Source organism: Eriocheir sinensis, chromosome 26, assembly GCF_024679095.1.
Source record: "Eriocheir sinensis breed Jianghai 21 chromosome 26, ASM2467909v1, whole genome shotgun sequence".
Classification (NCBI taxonomy): Eukaryota; Metazoa; Arthropoda; class Malacostraca; order Decapoda; family Varunidae; genus Eriocheir; species Eriocheir sinensis.
This window is the reverse complement of record NC_066534.1, coordinates 15,471,150-15,483,855: the sequence shown is the minus strand read 5'-3', so window position 1 is coordinate 15,483,855 and position 12,706 is coordinate 15,471,150. Positions and strand designations below refer to the sequence as shown.

General features: G+C 45.6%; 1 long non-coding RNA gene across 3 annotated transcripts in view; it reads left to right on the top strand.

Moving 5' to 3' along the window:
- The first annotated feature begins 242 nt into the window (after positions 1 to 242).
- Positions 243 to 12,706, top strand: part of LOC127003812 (uncharacterized) — a 270,989-nt gene continuing 258,525 nt past the window's right edge. Inside the window, exons 1-2 of one of the 3 annotated variants that reach the window (XR_007757412.1) lie at positions 243 to 510; positions 11,949 to 12,099. This is a non-coding gene — a long non-coding RNA (uncharacterized LOC127003812). The remainder of the gene's footprint in view (positions 511 to 11,948; positions 12,100 to 12,706) is intronic. The other 2 variants (XR_007757411.1, XR_007757410.1) reach the window with 2 other exon arrangements.

The following is a 12,706-nucleotide window of genomic DNA, read 5'->3' as shown; positions in this document are numbered from 1 at the left end:
CTTTGATCCTAGAATCTAGAGTCCGGGTTGATAGGTGGTCTTCTGGACAGCATGTGGGTAGTTTTAAGCCACTCGGCGGCGGCTGAAAAATCCCAGCTTGGTGGCACCGGTCGGGGATTGAACTCGTGTCCTCCTGAACACGAGGCCGTTACTTTGACGACTCAGCCACCGCTGAGTATTACTATCAAAACAAAACAAAAAGTAGATATAATAAAATTCATAAATTGAGACCGATGCAACAAGAGGTACCGTTGGAAAGGCACACGTCACCCCCTGTTGAAGGCTTGACGTCAACAGTGAACACAACCACCAGTCACGCTGACATTGTGACAGTGAACGCGTCACCTGTGGTCCCCCCGTGGTCACTACCAGGGCGAGGCGTGTATCTACTCTAGACCACCACAGCCCTTCAGCAGCAACACGTGCAGCAGGGCACCCGCGGCCACGATGGTGCTGGAGGCGTGGCTCGTGGAGGCACACCCGGCCATGTTTTCTCGTGTGCTGACCAAGGTATTCAAATTTTGTCTGTCATTTCGCAGACCTGATCATGTTTCCCTGTTACCATTGCCTGTAGGAATGAATGGCTGAATGGGTGGGTGTGGGAAGGTGGTGGTAGCTTTGGTTATAGTTTTCTAGTTACGTAAATGAGTGCACAAAAGCAGGTACCATAATGTCAACCCTTTACTGCCGTCTGTTTCGGAGAGGCAGACTTCGGCCAAGGTTCGCGGTCCAGTACAGATAAAGGACAACTTACGGTTTCATCCAACGAAACACAAAGCACTACAAAAATTTCTTGTTATATCTGTATGGCATTGATATAAAAAAGGAGGAAATTTTGGAAAGTCACTCAGGAATTCGCTTTAGTATCTGGCAATGAGTAGGAAACGGATCATTGTGGAGAATATAGTTTGGTTTGGGCGCTTGACTACGTTGGACTGTCGAACTGGCCCCTCGTCTGTAGGTAAAGCAGGATTTTACTCTTCACGAGAGGCTAGGTATTGTTACGCCACCCCCCCACACACACCATCCACGGGCAGGCAGGTGGCGTAATCCCCACCAGAACAACCACACGGGCACCAGTCACTCACAGCGGCCCACATCACATACAGCACATTCGTAACAGTATTATCACCACAAACAGCTACGAAAACCCTGGAGCGAATTTGGCGATAGCTTCCCTTCTATCGGTGACTTTACTATCCTTACCGGCGATAGGTTGCTACCCTTAGTGGGGCAATAGCTTACTATTTTGCGACAGTAGGTTACTATTTTAGCAGCAATAGACTACTGGCAGCTGGGTCAACATGGGGCCTTGTTAGATTTATTAATTAGACCCAGAGGTCGGGACAGACGGACAATCTACGCAGCGCTTTGTTGTGGGTTCTAGCAGCAGGCCTCCATACCAGTTTCAGCGATAAATTTGGTCTAGCTATTTCTTGCTGTTTTCTAGTGAAAGAGCATCACACTTTACCAAGTAATGAATAGTCTGTCTCTGAAATAGATCGCTCAGGTCTGCTAAATATCTTTTCTTATTTTATAGACCGAATATCACAATTAATAGGTTATGTGTGAAGCTGTTTTAACTTAAGAGTTATGTCTATTTTTACATGACATTGAATCCAAGAGTTACTTCCATCACTAGGTCGCCGTCCAAATCAGATTACAACCGTCATGACCGTCACCGTCATTCTCTCTCTCTCTCTCTCTCTCTCTCTCTCTCTCTCTCTCTCTCTCTCTCTCATCTTTCCTTCAGCTCCTCCTTCACGCCCCTCTTGCCCTCAAGCCGCTAATTCGCTCGCGTCTTCAAGATTCTACTCGAAGCGAAAACCTCAAATCGGATACTTCCCGGGCGAGCTGAGCGGGGGGGGGGGGGCATCTTGGTCGGGGGAGACGGACGGCTGGGATGAAATGCATATGCTTTTTTTTTTTTCTATTTGTGTCGTTTTCTTTCTATAAATGTTTAGATTATACATTGTTTCTGTTACGGCGCGGGTAGGTTGTTTGTCGTCTTACTCTTCCAAGTGTGTGTGTATCTGTGTGTGTGTGTGTGTGTGTGTGTTTAGCGGCAAGAGCTAGGGAGCCCTCGCTGTGGGTGGTAGTTTTTGCTCTCCCTGCTCGAGTGAGGGAGTAAAGAGGGAGAGGGAGTGTTAGACGACTCTCTCTCTCTCTCTCTCTCTCTCTCTCTCTCTCTCTCTCTCTCTCTCTTAAAGGCAGGCAGAAAGTGTAAGCTGCTCACACACACACACACACACAAGGTTTACACAGTGAATTACTTTTAATTTTAACATTTCTGATTGTTCAAAGTTAATGTCTGACCTTCAGCTTGTTCATTTATCAGGATATTGTAATTTTTGATTCTTTTATCTTGGGTCTAGTATTCGTATTCTGTAAAAATGCAGCTCTTTCTGTTATATATGTGGTGCGTGATGGAGGACGAAAAAAGGGCACAAGTACATAGAGGAAACGAAAGAGTAATTAAGGAAGTGTGAGGGAAACAGGTCGTGGAGACATTTAATGAAAGTTGATGGGTAGAGATGGGTACTTGCGTCTGGTGAAAAGGGGAAAATGGGGAGATGAAAAGGGAACCAAGTAGCAAGGAGGAAGAGGCGGAGGAGAGAGAGAGAGAGAGAGAGAGAGAGAGAGAGAGAGAGAGAGAGAGAGAGAGAGATTCGTAATTCACGTTTTCCTCGTCTTGGCTTCGTTTGGAGGACGCAAAGGAAGTGATGCTTTCTTGTATTTTTAAAAAGTGTTCAGCTGAATAATGTTAACGAATTACTGTAGTACACTGCCTCACAGCTTATCAAAGAAGCAAAGTAGAAATACTCTTCCCTTTAGCGCGCTACATATAGATAAATAAATTGATCGTTGGATCGATAGACAGAGGGATAGTTGGATAGACAGAAAGATGGATAGATAGATAGATAGATAGATAGATAGATAAACAGATTATTGATCACAGTCACAGTAACACAATTATTAAAAAAAAAATACAACCCCTTGCATGCATTTTAATCTCGAAAACATTTTACTCCTGTAGACGAAATCACCTTTAGTTGCTTCACAAATAAAGGCATCGTAATTAGGCAATACACTTTATACCCAAGAAAACATGATTATGCCATCCGTATGTTACACTAATATCCCTGATTTGTTAACGCAATATATACTTGGCACAACAAATACCAGATGGACTCAAAATACAGTGGTGCTCTCTACCCAGCAGCTGCTCTGAAAGTCCTTATTAGGAAGGAAAGGAGGAGGTGAAGGGATGCAGCTTCCGTCCCCTTCATGTGGGGTAACATTTTTTGCCCCGACATCCAAGACGCCTTTAGGACGACTTAACCTCCGCCTTTCTCCGCGCCAGACCGCCGCGTCCGCCGCCTCCTCGCCCGCCCTTGTGGCCCCGCGGCAGAGGAGCCTCTTCCCGGGGAGGCCAATTAGTGGGGCGTGCTGGCGATGAGAGGAACGGCCACACTTTAATGCGTCGCCGACACCGCCAATGACCTTCCGCTACTCTGCCTCCCGCCGGGAACTAAGTGGATTACGCATTTTTCTGAGGCAAACGGTACTCCTAAGTGTCGGACTGTTGGACTCTCAGACCTCTAAAGGGGCTATTACACTGGGCAAATTCTCCGTGGATCTTAAGTCAAACCACGATTTCCTCTAGCGTGGTTTTCATTTGTTTCTTGTTATTGCTGCTGCTGATGATGATGAGTAATACCGTCGTCCTTCGGTGAAATCTACCGTAGCTTTGGAAGATCGTGGACACGTCAGAAAACCACGGAAATATGAAAACCACACCAGCGGAAATCGTGGTTTGACTGAAGATCCACGGAAAATTAGGCTTGTGTAATAGCCCCTTAAGTAGATTACACATTTTTCTGAGGCAAATGGTACTTCTAAGTGTCGGACTGTTGGACTCTCGCACCTCTAACCAAGCCCGCCCGCCCGCACGCCCTGATCCTTCCCCCGGGCTCTTGTTCTCCCGCACCTTTGCTCCTTCCTTCCTCCCTCCCGCCCTCCTCCATTATTCCGTCGTCTCTTAATTTATGTGTCTGATTATCTGTTTGTTTGTTTGTATGTTTGTGCGAATGTATGTTTGTTTACTTCTTTGTTGGTTGGTTTAATGATTCGTTTGTTAGTTTGGTTGGTGTGTCCGCCTTGTGCCTCTCTCTCTCTCTCTCTCTCTCTCTCTCTCTCTCTCTCTCTCTCTCTCTCTCTCTCTCTCTCTCCATCTATCTATCTATTTATATCTCTCTATATCAATGTCTCGTCATACAAACAGCATAAAGAAACACATCAGCTAGGCATTCATTATTTTACAGTAATGGAGTCAGTTCAAGGAAGAGAAAGCGCAAAACAGCTCCCACTAAAAGAAGACAGGAAAGCAGATAATCCACAGCAGATAATCAATTTAGGTTCGGACGGTGTCTAATACTCCCCTCTTAACAAACAGAGGACATAAGACGAGGGATTGCTGCTCCCGAGGTTATCGCTGAAAGGAATGAAAAAATGAGAACGCTGATTAATTTGCACTCGGAAACTGGAAAGCTCAAGGATGAACTAGAGTGCAAAGACGTGTGCAGCGAGGCCAAGGGAGGGGTAGAAGCTGACAGTTGGCAAGTTCAGAGGATCAGTGAAACCAAATTGTCGAGTCCGTTTCGGCGTTGGCTCCCGCTGGTCCATTTCTCCCCTCTGCTCTGCCATACAGTCCCAACACCTATTTTTTTCTCTCATATTTTACCTGTAGCTTACATATGAGAGGAAGAGATAGGTGTTGGTACTGTGTGGCATAGCAGAGGGGAGGAAAGGACCCGCCCAAACGGACTCCACAATCTGGTTTCACTATGGTATGGAAACAGCGATATAAGATAGAGAGTGCAGCAACATTATGGCAGAAGCTAAGAGGTATAGACAGTCAGTAAGAGAAAGGGAGCTGAGGCGGAAAAACCTTTGACTCTATCCAGCCTTGGCTTTGATAGATTTTTTCCCCTTGAACTACAGAAAAAAACTGATTTCCTCGTAAAAAGAAGCGATTGATTTGTTCAACCACACACACACACACACACACACACACACACACACACACACACACACACCGTTTTCGTTCACATATTGTAATGGCGCCGTTTATATATATTTTTCCCTTACTCTTTTTTTTTCTCGTGTGTATTGCCTTTATATTTTATCAGCTTTTATTGGCAACGACTGCTGACTGTCCTTGAGAGAGAGAGAGAGAGAGAGAGAGAGAGAGAGAGAGAGAGAGAGAGAGAGAGAGAGAGAACAAACACGGGTCGGCGCGGCTCGGGAGCATCTTCACTCGTCTCACTTTTAGCTCGGCGCTCGAGATGAAAGGCGCGAAAGTTAGTCCAGGAAAAATATTGACACTTTGTTACGCTAATAGAAAGCAAACCCGGGGGCGATAAGGGCTTAAGACTGTCTCCGTTTACACGACTAATTTACAAAAAGATTTACACATTCTTTTGATGTTATGTGCTCTAGAGAAGTCATCGTCTTTTTATCTAAAATGAGCAGTGTGTGAGGGGGAGGAGGCGCGACGCGCGCTCACGTATCCATCATCGCGGGTGTGTGCCGCCGCCTCCCTTGGCCTTCCAAGGTGTTCACGGCGAGGCTCAAAGGTCCCGGCGTCTGTGGCGGAGTGAGGAATAAATAGCAAAAATGATTTTAGTTATACGAATAAGAGTGATAATAATGGGAAGAAGAAATGGATGATGATATATATATATATATATATATATATATATATATATATATATATATATATATATATATATATATATATATATATATATATATATATATATATATGTATATTAGTAAATAAATTGTATAAATCCCATTAAGTATTAAGGCTGATTTATTGAAATAAAACTTACTCCCACAAATCATACACTCTTCACCAAGTGTCTGTCTCAGTTTTGAATTGTTATTTCATACATACATAATTTTGATGATATTGACATTCAGTGTGTTGGCAGTGTTCTCACCAGCGAGTGGTTGGGATGCCAGGGAGACTGATAGGGCGAGGCAGTGTTAAGTAGCTGCGCTTTCAGTCACATGAATAGGTTGAGGGAGTCTGTGTACCAACAACCACTTCACCGTGCTAAAGCGAAGATGCAATCAGCTCAGTACGCCGCTGCGGCTCATCCAGTCTCATGTACTGTAGAACGATCACTCGGACTCAGCCTGATCACGCCGCCGCCGCCGTCACCATACACCTCGACGGAAGCTTATCACCTGTACTCGATCTGCGACCCGTATTTATCTTCACGCCCCGTAACGTGAGCCTGAGAGGGAGGATGCGACACTCCTGGGCTACGGCGCCTATCGTGGCTATCTCCGGGGCCACAATGGGACTATCATGGCTCGAGGGGGGAGCGGGGTTGTTGAGAAGGTAATCAAGAGGCTCTCGGGGAAGCTACACTCCACACAAGCGTTGGTTTCCTCCTGTTATCTGTTAAAGGTATCAGATCACGTTTTATTAGTGTCCTTGTTCAAGCGGAAGCTGGTGAAGTGTTCGATAAAGGTTTGCTTAGTGCCTGCAGGAAGGAAAGAACGTATGAGGGCACTGATAATTATTGGTTCATGCAATTAAGGAGTGTGTACAGTTATTGACATGCATGATTTCGCTCCTTATAAATTATGATTAGAGGAAATTTTGATCCATGGAGAACCACTACAGTTGAGTAAATTGTTTAGTTTTAGTGCGGAAAGTACAAGGTTATGATTTTAAGGATATAATATTGACTACAGTGACCGCTCCAACATGACAATCTTCTCAAAATGATCGGCGTATGTCAAAATGCTCGTTGCTTATCCTATATATAACGTACCCCATTTAGCATTACTCAGAGGCATCCAAAAGCGTCATGCCCAGGAGATTAAGGTCTTGAGTGAGGTTTCAAAGCTCTGTATAAAGTGTGGAACATGTTTAAAGAACCGTGAAATAAAAATGTAACGGAAGGCGAAGAGATACTATTTGGCATTTCGAAATAATAACATATTCAAGTATGTTATGATTAAGAGTCTAAGCGCCGTAGAGGGAACAAATATCCGGTGCTGGGAGGGAATAAAGGAGGAGAGGATTGCAGGGTGTGAAATGGAGGTACGAAATGTTTTTTTTTTTTTTTACAACAAACGAGACAGCTCAAGGGCACAAAAAAAAGGAAACAATAATAAAACAAAGCCCGCTACTCGCTGCACCTACAAAAAAGAATCAAAAGAGGTGGCCGAAAGAGAGGTTGATTTCGGGCGCCTGTGTGTCTGTATATCGAAAAGACCTTTGGTACCCGAGGCAGCCACTGAGTGTTGATGAGACTGGGAGTGCAAGACGCCTAGAGTTGTGGCGGCGAGATGATGATGATGACGGCGGTGGTGATTGGAATGGTGAGAGACTGGAGGGTGATGACATAAACTTTGCTTTGGTGGTAGTTATGGTGGTGTCGGAGGTGACATGAGCTTTGGGTGATGGTCGTAATGGTGGCAATGGTAGTGGTGTTGTAGTTGGTGTCGGTCTAGTGTGTATGTCATGGTGGCGCTGTAGGCCTTAGGCAGTGGCCATGGTGAGGGGGGGGGGGGGGTAACATTTGCTTAGCTTCCATTAGTTAAAATCCTGAGTGAGTGTATATATGGCGGTTTGAAGTTCATGTTTAACGCTGCAATCCAAACCAAGTATATATTTTGTGGCAGATGGAAGAATAGAGGATACCAGCACTTTGTTTTATCATGCATTTAAGATTTGTAAATGATAATAATTGTGTGTGTGGGGGGGAGGGGGGGTCACTTAGTAAATAAAATAAAGAACAGTGAAAATGATTTGGCTTATAAAGGTCGTTAGTTGATAGAGTTAACAGAGAACTTAAAACGGAAAAAATAATGACGTAAAGCGAATGTATTGAAGGCATAGGAAGAAGATAGACAGGAAATATAACGAACACCACAAATAACAAGGAAAGGAAGAGAGAGAGAGAGAGAGAGAGAGAGAGAGAGAGAGAGAGAGAGAGAGAGAGAGAGAGAGAGAGAGAGAGAGAGAGAATGATATACAGACAGCGAGACAGGAACCATAACATAACAAGAATTAGTATTAACACAAAGAAGAGATAAAAATCAACCCAATACAAAACCAAAAATGAACGATATATTACAGGTATAGCGGTAATGGTTGTTTTGACGCTGCATGCACCATAGAACCAGAACACTAAGAGAGAGAAAGAGGGAAAGAAGAGAGAGAGAGAGAGGGAAGGGAGGAAGGCAAAGCAACAGTAGTGGTGGTGGTGGTGGCGGCAGCGGCGTTGGTAATTATACTTCTTAGTGGCGCTGTTCGTGTTCCAAGCGGTGATCTCACGCACCTCGTAGTCTTGAAATTTATCACCGCAATCAAAACCCAGATTGCATTACGGGCGGGTGACTCGGCGGGGAGGGAGGGAGAGAGAGGAGGAGGGAGGGCTCGAGTGTGTGTGTGTGTGTGTATGTGTGTGAGGAAATGAAAGAATGATGGCTTCGAGGAATTAATGTAAGGAGTTGTGACAATGTGTGAGAGAGTGTTAGTGATCGAGAGAGAGAGAGAGAGAGAGAGAGAGAGAGAGAGAGAGAGAGAGAGAGAGAGAGAGAGAGAGAGAGAGAGAGAGAGAGAGAGAGAGAGAGTCTGGAAAAAAAGAAAGAAAAAGTGACATTGGAGGCATTTAAAAGTAGGATTCGCATATAGATATTGAGGTTAGCAAAAATGATGGAGATTCAGGAAAAGAGAAAGAAGTGGAGGAAGGAAAGTTAGTAAAAGAGGGGAAGATGGAAGGATGGGGATTAATGGAGAGGTTTCTGAAGGCTAAGGGATAATGGGAGGGGAGCGAAGGGGAGAGAGGGGGAGGGACTACAAGGGGAGGTGAGGAAGTGAGGGAGGGAGCTTGAACGTCCTAATGACACAATGCTTGAAGTTGCAAAGACAGGCCCCTATAATTATTTCTCTCTCTCTCTCTCTCTCTCTCTCTCTCTCTCTCTCTCTCTCTCTCTCTCTCTCTCTCTCTCTCTCTCTCTCTCTCATTCAATAATTTAACTTCTTTTTTTATCCGCTTTTCATCCTTATTATGAACCTAGTAACTTTTTTTTGTATATAATTTTTGGGGTTTTCTTTTTCTTACATCAATCTCTTTCTCGGGTTCATCTTCCTTTCCTTTTTTGTTGATTTATTTGTCGCTATCCGTCTTTATATATCTCTCTATTAAACTATATTTCATTCCTCTCATAACTCTTTTTCGCAGCCATTCATCAAACTCTTCTTTTTTTAAACTCATTTCCTTTCCTGTTGATCAATGTCATTTTTCTCTCTCCGTTACCGTTGTTTCATCGCTCTCCTTTTCCTCCTCCTCTTTTTCCTTTTCCTCCACTCACTCACTTACCCCCTGTACCTCTTTCTTCCATTTCCTCCTCCTTTTCCTCCTCTATATCATTCACTTTCTCTCCTCCTCCTCTCCTCACTTCCTTTCCCTCTATCGTGTCCTTTCTCTCTTCGTTTTCCTCCTTCCTCTCGTTCACCTCTTCTACCTCCTCCTTCCTCCTTTCCTCACTTCCTCTCTCTCTTTCACTCTCTCTCTACACTTCTTTCCCGCTTCACAACAGAGGCGAGGAAGCGGGGTAATGTAGAGTAGGGAAGAGTGATTTTTCTCTCTCTAATTCATGTTATTCCGGGCGCTCCATGATACCTGAAGATGAATTGAATTACAGGGTGTGAACTCGAGGCGGCGGGGCTATTTGTTCGTGTTGGGGCCGATCAGGGAGTGTTATTACTGAAACTGCTGCTGATCCTGGTGGTGGCGGTGGTGGTGGTGGGGGGAGGGGGAGGGGGAGGAAAGGGAGGGCGCCAGAGGGGTGTTTTTTTTTGTTGTGCGAACCTACGTACTGGTGTGGTGTTAAGGAGAGAGAGAGAGAGAGAGAGAGAGAGAGAGAGAGAGAGAGAGAGAGAGAGAGAGAGAGAACGTAATCGTGTTTTTCTTTGTTATTGTTGTTATTGTTGTTCTTGGTGGTGGTGGTGGTTTTCTTGTTTTGTTATTTTTTTTCTTTTTGTTATTACATACTTGCGGTCTCGTGGAATGTTTTTTTTTTTTTTAGTGTGTATGTATTATGAACACTTGTATGACCTTTCCACACACACACACACACACACCAGAGAGAGAGAGAGAGAGAGAGAGAGAGAGAGAGAGGAAAAAAAATATCCGTGGAGGTGAAACCAAGTGAGAAAAATGGTCACATGCGTTCCTGTTATCTCCCCTTTGTCGCCATTACCTCCGCGCGGCTCCTCTCCCTCCTCCCCCTCCCCCACCTCCACTTTCCACCACAGAGGAATCTACTTTACTCTCTCTCTCTCTCTCTCTCTCTCGTTGTCTCCCCTAATTCCCGCTTCTTGTCTCTCCCAGGTCTTGTCACTCTTCTCTTCCTCCCTCTCTCTCCACTCTCTTCTCAGTTTCTCTCCACTCTCAGGTTTCTCCCTCTCTTGTCTTCTTTCCCCTCTCTTCTCATTCTTTTCCTTGACTCCTCTTCATCTTCCTCATCTTCATCTTCCTCCTCGTCATCATCTCTCTCCTCTTCTCCGTTGTGGCAGGCGACCATTCCGGGGTAGATGACTAAGATGCCAGTAATGTCTATGGTCGGGCAATAAACACCCGACGAACACCTCTCCACGCCAAACACTCGCGCCGATTTCACGCAGATATCATCGGGCCGTAAATCGAGCCATGTGTACTATAATTACGGCGGACTCAAAGGGCCAATTAATTATTCATAATCATCGCCTGCGCCATCGCTAGTAATTACTATACGGAGCTCCCAACTAGGACCACTCAGAGGGGATGTTATATAGAGATTATTAGAGGCAATTACCTCACCCGGCGGCTTCATCTCGCCTGGTTTAGTAGTCGGGTGCATCAGGCGACAAGGATTTTTTTCAGCACTTCAGTCCCCGGCGCGGAAATTCGGATCAGCGGGGGAGAATTTCCTTCGCGTCCGACAGCTTCGATCGGGCGCGTTCGCAGCCTCAAATGGACTTTTAATAAGATAATGAAGCCCGGGTTATCACACGCGGATTAAAAAATAACTTCCTTAATGTAATGCTATCGAGGAATATGGAGTGATAGTGAGGATGGGAGAGGATGGGAGGCCGCGCGGGGGGACATTAGACGAGGGCACGAGGGAGGTTGAGGGTCGGGGTGCCGCGGAGGAGCAGAGGAGGAGGAGGGCCGCCGCGCCTGCACCCCCGTCGTTACTCCAAGATATATGCACGCCGCGCCGCACGATATATCAGACGCCTCCCCTAACTCACCGCCGGTTATATACACCCCTTGTATTAAGTGTGCTTAGGCTCAAGCGATATCATCGGCCCCAGAAAATTGAGTTATTTTTCATGGATTGTAAATTTCGCAAGGGTATACTTGGCCGCATTTAAAGATAGTATTTATCATTATTTATATTTAATGAGGTGCTGGGGTTATGAACGAGTGACTCCGCGCCGCTAGGGCCTCGGGGCGTTATCTCACCTCGCCGCCTTATCTCTGCCTCTCTATCTGCCGCCCTATCACTAACACCCTCTCCCTCCCCCTCCCTCTCTCTCCCCCTCACCTGCCCTCATGCCCTCCACTCTCCTCTCCTTCCTCCCTCCCTCCCTTCCTCCCTGTCTCTTCCCTCATTCCTTTCTTCTTACGTCTTCTTCATCTTCCAGACCCGTGCACACATTCTCTCTCTCTCTCTCTCTCTCTCTCTCTCTCTCTCTCTCTCTCTCTCTCTCTCTCTCTTTTCTTTTCATTTTTTCTTTCATATTCTTTCTTTTTCTTTCTTTTCTCTCTCTCTCTCTCTCTCTCTCTCTCTCTCTCTCTCTCTCTCTCTCTCTCTCTCTCTCTCTCTCTCTCTCTCTCATCACCTCTCCCATCTTCCCCTTCTCGTAGGCGCCTCCACCTGTCGCCGCTGAGGACTTGCAGAGCGGAGGACGCCTGACCAGGTGACCACAACACGTCACCGCCAATCACGCCTCGCCTCACCTCGCCGCTCACTCCTCTCCTCCTTTGCCGGACCACCTGTCGTCAGCCTCGCCAACAGGTAAACACGCCATAAGGACCTGGACCCATATTCTCAGACAACATGTATTTCCTAAGGTCACAATGGAGATTAGTCGTGTGTCTATGAGTATTTTCACGTCCATGATGCAGAAGCCTTGTCAAAGTATCACTAGGTCCATTTTATATCCATGCAAATGCCCGCAATCTTCGCATTCTCAAACGTTTTTGGCTTTCGCAACATATATTTCCTAAGGAGCAGCGAGTAGCGGGCTTTTTTTTTATTGTTTCCTTTTTTTTGTGCCCTCGAGCTGTCTCCTTTGTTGTAAAAAAAAAAGCCACGAAAAGAAGATTAGTCGTATTCTCATAAGCGTTGAAGAAACTATCACGAGGCTCATGCAACTATCCATGGAAATAACCACAAGCTCTACAAAAGCTTTATATGGGTTTGTGAGTCCCGAAATGTTTGGAGTATGGGTCCTGCTGTCTTGAGGGGGCTGGAGGGAGGGTCTGTCCTGTCTGGTCTCGAGGGAAGGGCGTCCTCTCCGGGTCACTCTCGGTCGAAGTAACTTAGTAGAAATAACAAACTTCATTCCCTCGTTCATTCCGGGGCTTGGGGTCATATTTTTATAAACATTTCTGCGCCCAAG